Source organism: Odontesthes bonariensis, chromosome 8 (assembly GCF_027942865.1).
Source record: "Odontesthes bonariensis isolate fOdoBon6 chromosome 8, fOdoBon6.hap1, whole genome shotgun sequence".
In the NCBI taxonomy this organism is placed as follows: domain Eukaryota; kingdom Metazoa; phylum Chordata; class Actinopteri; order Atheriniformes; family Atherinopsidae; genus Odontesthes; species Odontesthes bonariensis.
The window spans coordinates 29,448,911-29,457,989 of NC_134513.1; the positions used below are offsets into that span (position 1 = coordinate 29,448,911).

The 9,079-nt window shown below is 40.8% G+C and overlaps 1 non-coding gene across 1 annotated transcript; it reads left to right on the plus strand.

Annotated features, from left to right (window-relative positions):
* Positions 1-3,326: 3,326 nt before the first annotated feature.
* trnam-cau (transfer RNA methionine (anticodon CAU)) lies at positions 3,327-3,399 on the plus strand. Its single transcript has one exon. It is a non-coding gene; the product is annotated as a tRNA-Met (tRNA).
* The last annotated feature ends 5,680 nt before the right edge of the window (positions 3,400-9,079 follow it).

Sequence of the window (9,079 nt, forward strand, 5' to 3'; positions counted from 1 at the left end):
AGTGTTTTGATGTGGTCTTTATAGCACTTCACCTCAGTTACAGCTGGAAACTTGCTGGGCACAGGTGTCTCCGATTGCTCTCTGTTGGAGCTGCAGAAAGCCCACTCGGAAGCTCAGTCACTCCAAACTGTGGAAGGTGTCAAACACAAGTTATGGGGCTTCGAACCATGTCTCTTAGAAAAGCAAGTTGCACCCTGGCCAAGACCCATGACAAAGGATAGGAAGTTCATCACGCTAGCATAATAGAATACGCTGTGTGACAAAAGCACCTTTGCAGACTCTCCTTCTCTTGACATAGACTGACATGGGACAATTCAGTCAAGTTTATCCCACGTGAAACTACCTCTTTTGCAACTTTCCATAAACTTTCAAAATGAGAATGAAAACCAGATAAAGAAACTTGTGAGTTGATTGTTTAACCTCTAATCCAGACAACAGGTCTTTTGAACAAGTAGCTACGTGCTCAACAAGCCATGTCATCACATATTTTAGCAAAGTCTGCAGGACCAGTGAATGGGTGTGGGAAAGTGAGCCTAGGCTGACACTACATGCACATTTATGTTTTGCAGGCCTCGTTGGCGCTACCTCGCTCACGTTAGTCTGCATCTCCCCTCCAATAGGCTTCGCCCTTCTCCATTCTCACATTGAACGGTTTAGCCAATGTCTCACCGACTCACAATGGACCGAGCCTATCAGCGCCCGAGCTCACAATGGAGCTCGGCCAATCACCGTGACGATATACTAGCTTATCAGCGCCCGAGCTCACAATGGAGCTCGGCCAATCACCGTGACGATATACTAGCTTATCAGCGCCCGAGCTCACAATGGAGCTCGGCCAATCAAGGTGAAGCCCTAAGTTGGAGTTGACCTCTCCTCCCCTCCCGCTCCCCCTCCTCCAACAAAACCAACAAAAAAACAAATTAAAGATTTTGTTACGTTAGGTTAGAGGATTATAAAATTTAGCCGTTATAGAAGAGGGATTCTTCATTGAACCGTTGTCTCTGCCGACTTAAAACAGTCTTACAGTAAGTATCAAGTTATATTGTTTCTTATATATCCTTCCATTCAAACAAACGTTGTATTAATATAGCTAAACAGCTACCTTTTAATTTAAAATGTCAATAGATAGATAGATAGATAGATAGATAGATAGATAGATATAGAAATATTATTGATATTGATTTTTTTTTTAATGCTTTCATGTCCTTGCAGCTGGTGGATGTGAGCTACACCACCCTGGTTAAGTGGCATAATCAAAGGGTGAAAAGACATTTCTTTTCTCATGTTTCTATGCATGAAATCTGCACGCTATCTTTTAACTTATCTAGACTCTTGCTTGTTTTTAAATTCATTTAAATGATTTTATTTGTTTCTCTTTATATTCTTTGTATTTGTAATGCTTCTTGCATTCCCTGCTGCAATGCTTTTATTTTATGTAAAGCACTTTGAACTGCTTGTACATGAAATGTGCTATACAAATAAATTTGATTTGATTTTGATTTGATGAAAAGGCAGGAAACGGCTGTGGTGCAACAAGGGCTAAACCTTCCTAGCCGGTTTTCTGTAGCTGCTGACCCACTTCTCCCCGCCAATATACGTCCCCATTATGCCATACCACATTCAGAACCAACACATATTTACAGTTTACCACCTAACACTGTGGGACAGGCCGAATTAAAAAGAAAGCTAAAATTTACAGATGATACAAATCCACCAGGACAGTGGCAGCTTCTCCCTGCTCCACCCAAAAGGCCTCAGGTGACAATTGCTCCAGTGGCCTCACAGGTTCGTGTTATCCCCACTACTCTACAGACACAGAGTTTTCGGACGTTCTCTGCCACTCCTCCACATGCTCCTGCTCTGGCTCCTGTTTTGGTCCCTCCTCTGGCCCCTGCTCCGGCTCCCATAGCAGGCTCCACTAATAAAGCACCCCGAAAACTGACCCGCAAAGTTTTGCACAACACGTGCAAAAAATGCGGGCAGTTCAGAATTGCTGCAACAGGACACAACCAATATAGAGGGCAAATTTACTGTCCCTCTGGTGAAACTCTAACTAAAGAGCAGTGGCTGGAAGAAATTAAAAAGTAGACATAAGTGTGTACTCATTTATACTTTTTTAACATTTACAAACTTTTTTAAATTGTATATAGTTACTGCTGTTTCAGACCTCTCAATCTTTTAATTTATTTCACAGAGGGTTATTTTTTTTAGTGATGATACTACATGTGTTTTATATACTACAATCCAACTTTAAAATGTATAAATTTGTGGAGTAAATGCTAAGATTGTTCACAGTTTTTAGTTTTTTTAGGTTAAAAAATGGTTTAATTCACTGTTTTTGTTGTTGACAAATAAATATTTGGTTCTTTAAAAACAGATAAGGTCTATGATCTTTCACTGTGAATAAATATGAGCTGCTATTGATTCTGAAATATTAGTAATAATTTTATGCATAAACTAGGAACAATTTATCACTCACTTCACTCAGAAAATGCTTTAGGAAATATGCATACTTTATACATACTTTAAAACAATACTATAGTTTGAGCCGTTTCATTAAAACATAATATGCGACTGGTGGGATCGAACTCGCGACTCTGGGATCAGCCGCTGTCTTCTTCCTCTTTCTTTCCCTCCCTTCTTCCCCTTTCTTCCCCCTTCTCTCCTTTCTTCCCCCCCCCTTACCAGACTATTGTTCCCCAGCTTTGGCGCAGTAGACAGCGCATCAATCTCATAATCTGAAGGTCGTGAGTTCGACCCTCACACGGGGTAGGTGTTTTGATGTGGTCTTTATAGCACTTCACCTCAGTTACAGCTGGAAACTTGCTGGGCACAGGTGTCTCCGATTGCTCTCTGTTGGAGCTGCAGAAAGCCCACTCGGAAGCTCAGTCACTCCAAAGTGTGGAAGGTGTCAAACACAAGTTATGGGGTTTCGAACCATGTCTTTTATTTAAAAGCATTGCAATCAGATATTTGTCGCCTTACGTCAAACCCGAGTTATGGGGATTCGAACCATCGCTCTTTTAGAGATGCCTTGCAATCAGATATTTGTCGCCTTTCAGTTTCTGATTCCTTTAGTATCTACTTAAACTTGTCAAGTCAGACACATTTTTCTTCGGTTTTGCCGTTCTCGCCCCCCATAGGTGTCACAGGGGGCTACAGATTAGAATATCTTATTCCCTACCATCCACTTATTTGATTGCCATGCAATCCATGTGAGCTGGGCAAGTGGGCATCACATACCTTTAGCAAAGTCTGCTGGACCAATGAATGGGTGTGTGAAAGTGAGCCTAGGCTGACAATGCATGCATATTTATGTTTTGCAGGCCTCGTTGGCGCAGTAGACAGCGCGTCAGTTTCATAATCTGAAGGTCGTGAGTTTGACCCTCACACGGGGCAGTTGTTTTGATGTGGTCTTTATAGCACTTCACCTCAGTTACAGCTGGAAACTTACTGGGCACAGGTGCCTCAAATTATTCTCTGTTGGAGCTGCAGAAAGCCCACTCGGAAGCTCACTAACTACAAAGTGTGGAAGGTATCAAACACAAGTTATGGGGATTCACACCATCGCTCTTTTAGAGATGCCTTGCAATCAGATATTTGTCGCCTTTCAGTTTTTGCTTCCTTTATTATCTACTTAAACTTGTCATGTCAGACACATTTTTCTTCGGTTTTGCCGTTCTCGCCCCCCATAGTTTAAAAGATCTTATTTCCTACCATCCACTTATTTGATTGCCATGCAATCCATGTGAGCTGGGCAAGTGGCTATCACATACCTTTAGCAAAGTCTGCAGGACCAATGAATGGGTGTGGGAAAGTGAGCCTAGGCTGACAATGCATGCATATTTATGATTTTTAAGCCTCGTTGGCGCTACCTCGCTCACGTTAGTCTAAATCTCACCTCCAATAGGCTTCGCACTTCTCCATTCTCACATTGAACGGTTTAGCCAATGTCGCACCGACTCACAATGAACCGAGCCTATCAACGCCCGAGCTCACAATGGAGCTCGGCCAATCAAGGTGAAGCCCTAACTTAGAGTTAACCTCCCTCCCCTCCCGCTCCCGCTCCCCCTCCTCCAACAAAACCAACAAAAAAACAAATTAAAGATTTTGTTTTCGTTAGGTTAGAGGATTATAAAAGTTAGCCATTACAGAAGAGGGATTTTTCATCGAGCCGTTGTCTCTGCCAACTTAAAAAAAACAATCTTACAGTAAGTATCAAGTTATATTGTTTCTTTTCTATATATCCTTCCATTCAAACAAACGTCGTATTACAGTTTTTCTCTATTGGTTTGGCTCATTTCTTGAAACAGAAATTACATTCTCAAAACTCTAAGATCATTTGGCATAACACTCTTATAGTTCAGCACAACACCATAGCTAACCTGCAAAAGCACATATCTCTCCCAAAACTGTTCACCCATGCTTCAGACCTGATTCCTTTCCCATGTAAAGAGTCAGTGCCACCCAAATTGCAAAGATCTTTCTCAGTTGCCTAGGCTCATTTCTTGAAACAGACCGGACGTTTTCAATACTCTTTAGTACTTTTTGCAAAACTAAACTGAATGGTTCAGCAAAGCACCATGGTTCACCAGTAAAAGCTCATATCTCCCCCTAAACAGTTCAGCCATGTGTCAAAATGAAGTTTCTTTCTCATTCAAATAGTCAGTGCCCCAAAATGCATTGTCCTTTTGGCATTGTGTGAGCACTACAAGTCAAAATGTTTAGATGTTTTGTCACTATGGCATAGGACTACCTAACAGAATACAATAGTGTATAAAACGGAAGGAAAAAAGTTTCACAGTAAGAGTAGCCTCAAAGCACACACAATACACTCATACCAACCATTTTTATTCACACAAATACTGGGAAGTACGTAACTTCCATACAGTAAAGTATTGTAGAAGGAAAAGAAAAATATACATAGCACACATATACTGTAATATAAACACAAACAAAGAACAAGCAAAATTATGTGGCCATGAATGATGACATGATCTATAATTTTGGCACGAATTTCATCTGGGACAGCACGGTGTCTTCGTGCTCCTCGGCCTCTTCCCCCTATTCCACCACTGCGCATCCTCACTCCTCCTTTTCTTCTTCTTCTTCTTTGTGTGAGAGGTGTGGAAGTGGAAGAGCAGAGAGAAAGGCTGAGAGAAAAAGTGTTTTTTTGTGATCTTTATTCTCTATCCTTGGTTTTCTTTGTTTCAATGTTTCATTAGTTGTGTCTTTCTGAGTACTTTGTCTTGTGTGTTGTGAGTTTATTTTCGTTTTTTTTTGTCGCGTTTGTTGGGTGTGCTTCCCAGCACTGCTGGGAAGCCGCAATGGCGTCGGGCGGTAACCAATCAGGTTACGAGCTGGGCTCCGCTGCCTGTCAATCACCGATTGTGCACACGCGATACAAGGTAGGCTCGTCCCCACGCTTATTTATCTAGACTATTGAACTTCATTACGGGCTAGTCTACTTACTGTGTCTTCCATGATTGCAAATGACAGGTGAGTTGATGAACGAGGAGTCGTGTAGGCGCATCTAGCGTGCACGTGGACGTGCACGAGTTCTCATGTGTTTTGAAGGGGCGGGACAGGAAGTTGAATAACTTTTTATTTTTCGGTTAAAAAATAAGCATTTCTTGCATTTTGCGACTACGGAGGTCACCGTTTTCAACTTCAAGCGTTATGATAGATCATGTAAACTCTTAAAATGCCAAAAATTAGGACTTTATGTATGACAACAACAAATCTTGCAGACTGCAACTTTAAGTAACAAATGGCTCTCTCCAAAAAATAAAAAGTGGACAGCGAAAATAGAGCATTTAATCCGGAATGGACAGACTCGTTTCTGTTCATACTTCCCACTGGGAGCATTAAAGCAGTGTGTCTCATATGTTCAGAGACTGTGGCACTTATAAAAAGTGCCAATGTGAAACGCCATTATGAGACAAAACATAAAGGTTTTGAACAAACATACCCACTCAAATCTGAAGTGAGATCACAGAAAATAAGTGGTCTCCACAGCCCAATATGACCAGTCCAGAAAGCGTTCTGTGAAGACCTGTTAGGTGTCACTCCCCTTCAGACCAGTACAAGAGGAGAAGACATCTACTTGGCCATAAAGGAGACGTTAACAAAGAGAGGACTAGAGCCAAAACAAGTGGTTTCAATAAAAACAGATGGAGCCCCTGCTATGACCGAGAACATTATACTTATCTGCAGTCATACATACATGTTCAGTTCTATGTTACGTGACAATAAATATTGTCAAAAAGTTTTTGAATTGTACTGAATTCATTTGATTTAACCGTCAGGTATTGATTACATGCAGATGTTGATACAACTACTTGGCTACTTAAATATATATCACACTAAATAGTTAGACATTATGATCTTCCGGACCTTTGCTTCGAGAAATTTTCTCTAACTGGACATCTTTAAATTTTAGTTGAATACCCCTGCCCTAGAAGGTAGAAGATCTATGCTTTGTTGAAGCTAAGATGTGTATTGTTTGTCTCTGGTTATGGCCATGCTCTGCACTGTGTCCTACTTACCTATGTAGTATGTTTTGCTTAGTTAAAACCTTGTCAGTCTTTGTATGTCATGTCAAATTGTTGGCAGTTTACTTTTTGGTTTTGGTTTTGGGTTTTTTGTTTGTTTTTTTGCTGACAATTGAGGGACTGCTGACTATGTGAACAACTGACTACCTGTGTGTGAGAGTAACTGTGTAACAGACCCAGTGTCTGAGTAACTGTGTGACTCAGTTATTATGTGCATTTTAGTTTCTGTCAATGGTATCAGGGTGTTGGTAAATGCACCATATTCATTTTGTACATAAATAAACTAAAAATTGCACTCAAAATGGCATCTTCTGTCTGCTTAATACGTGGCTACTTAAACATTATTGCAAATTGAAATTACTGTTTATAGGTTTATATAAGAAAGATAAATACACATTAATTAACTTGTAAAGGCACCAGAAAAATTCACTTCACATCTTTCATCAGTAGTCCATGGAAATTGTGTGTGTGTGTATATATGTATATATATATATATTTCTATATATATATATATATATATATAGTATAAGAAAAAAATTATCACAAGTCATGACATATCAAAGAAGAACACAAGACAAGAGAACAACATGCGTAAGTCCATATAGGAATAAATAATAATAATACAATAATAATAAACAGATATACATTACTCAATTACTAACAGATGGTTTGATGTTCTTTTGGTGCCACATTACTGTTAGCGCATAAACTTATTTGTGTGTGGTGTAAACCATTGACCCCCTGAAAAACACTTGGCCACCCCATAGCTACCCCAAGAAAAAAAGTCTAGTTCCGCCACTGTCCACAGTGCCGTACGACACAAAAAACGGGCCTCCCTCAAACTCAACCCAAGACGGACGGACGGATGGACGGCCAGCACCTGCCAGATCACCAAATGCTCCAAGTCCGCGGACAAAAACATTTTGTCCGACAATAGACCATGAAATTTCTCTTTTTCCGTATCATTCGTGGATGCCCATGTCATTTAATGACAAATAGCATTTGTCTTTGCTGCTCAAAATGTTATTAAGCACCGTGTTACACATCAAAGTATCAGAAAAACTTGATCATTCTTTTAGTTTTTAAAAGCCACAATGGTCCTAGAGCTGCTGGAAAGAGTTAAGCGAGCCCTTCTCTAAAGAGAAGTAGTAAATCTGCTGGCTGTAAAGTGTTATTTCAAATCAAGTGGTGCGCATAGGATGACTCCTTACAAACCAACGTCCTATTGAATTTGTGACAGGGCTAGATTAAATTGACGTTCTAGTCATGTCATTGGAAAAGAACAGCAGAAATGTCTTTGGTTTACGCTACTCACAGTGCCAAAACCTGGTTCCCTCAGTCCCTGACCGGGAATCGAACCCCTGCCGCGGCAGTGAGAGCGCCTATTCCTATCCACTAGACCATCAGGGACCCGAAAGCAGTGCACACGGTACAAGTTGAAAGACTGTGGTAAACTCATTCCTAACTGGCAAATGAATGGCATAGTGCATTGTACTGAAGTTGTGAACATTTTAGCCTTAGATGAAAGCAATTGTGCGCATCTGGAGAATGAATCCAAGCAAGCACAAGTTTCACGCTTTAGACTTCTCTCTTATTTCAGGGAGAAATAGAAAGATTCCTGAGTAAGAGTGAGTGTGTCATAGCCCTGCAAGAAAAACAGTTGATAGATGACTAAATAAGGGCCTGTCAGGGCATTGGTGGTATAGTGGAGAGAATAGCTGCTTGCCAAGCAGTTGACCGGGGTTCGATTCCCGGCCAATGTATTCTCTGCTCCTTGTATAATTAGCTTTCAAATGTACCTTGCTATCTCTACCTCTGTTCAGACAATGGGTGGCTTGTAGGGAAAACACAGTCTCAAGCTAATGCACTCTAGCAACTCTTCAACCAAGGAAGCATGTTTTGCTATGACTCTTCAGTTAAAGTGATGGTCTGTTTTCTCATGTGCATTCTAAGTTCCTCCTCTACAAAGCAAGTGGGGAAGATTAGATTCCACAGTGCCGTACGACACAAAAAACGGGCCTCCCTCAAACTCAATCCAAGACGGACGGACGGATGGACGGCCAGCACCTGCCAGATCACCAAATGCTCCAAGTCCGCGGACAAAAACATTTTGTCCGACAATAGACCATGAAATTTCTCTTTTTCCGTATCATTCGTGGATGCCCATGTTATTTAATGACAAATAGCATTTGTCTTTGCTGCTCAAAATGTTATTAAGCACCGTGTTACACATCAAAGTATCAGAAAAACTTGATCATTCTTTTAGTTTTTAAAAGCCACAATGGTCCTAGAGCTGCTGGAAAGAGTTAAGCGAGCCCTTCTCTAAAGAGAAGTAGTAAATCTGCTGGCTGTAAAGTGTTATTTCAAATCAAGTGGTGCGCATAGGATGACTTCTTACAAACCAACATCCTATTGAATTTGTGACAGGGCTAGATTAAATTGACATTCTGGTCATGTCATTGGAAAACAACAGCAGAAATGTCTTTGGTTTACGCTACTCACACTGCCAAAACCTGATTCCCTCA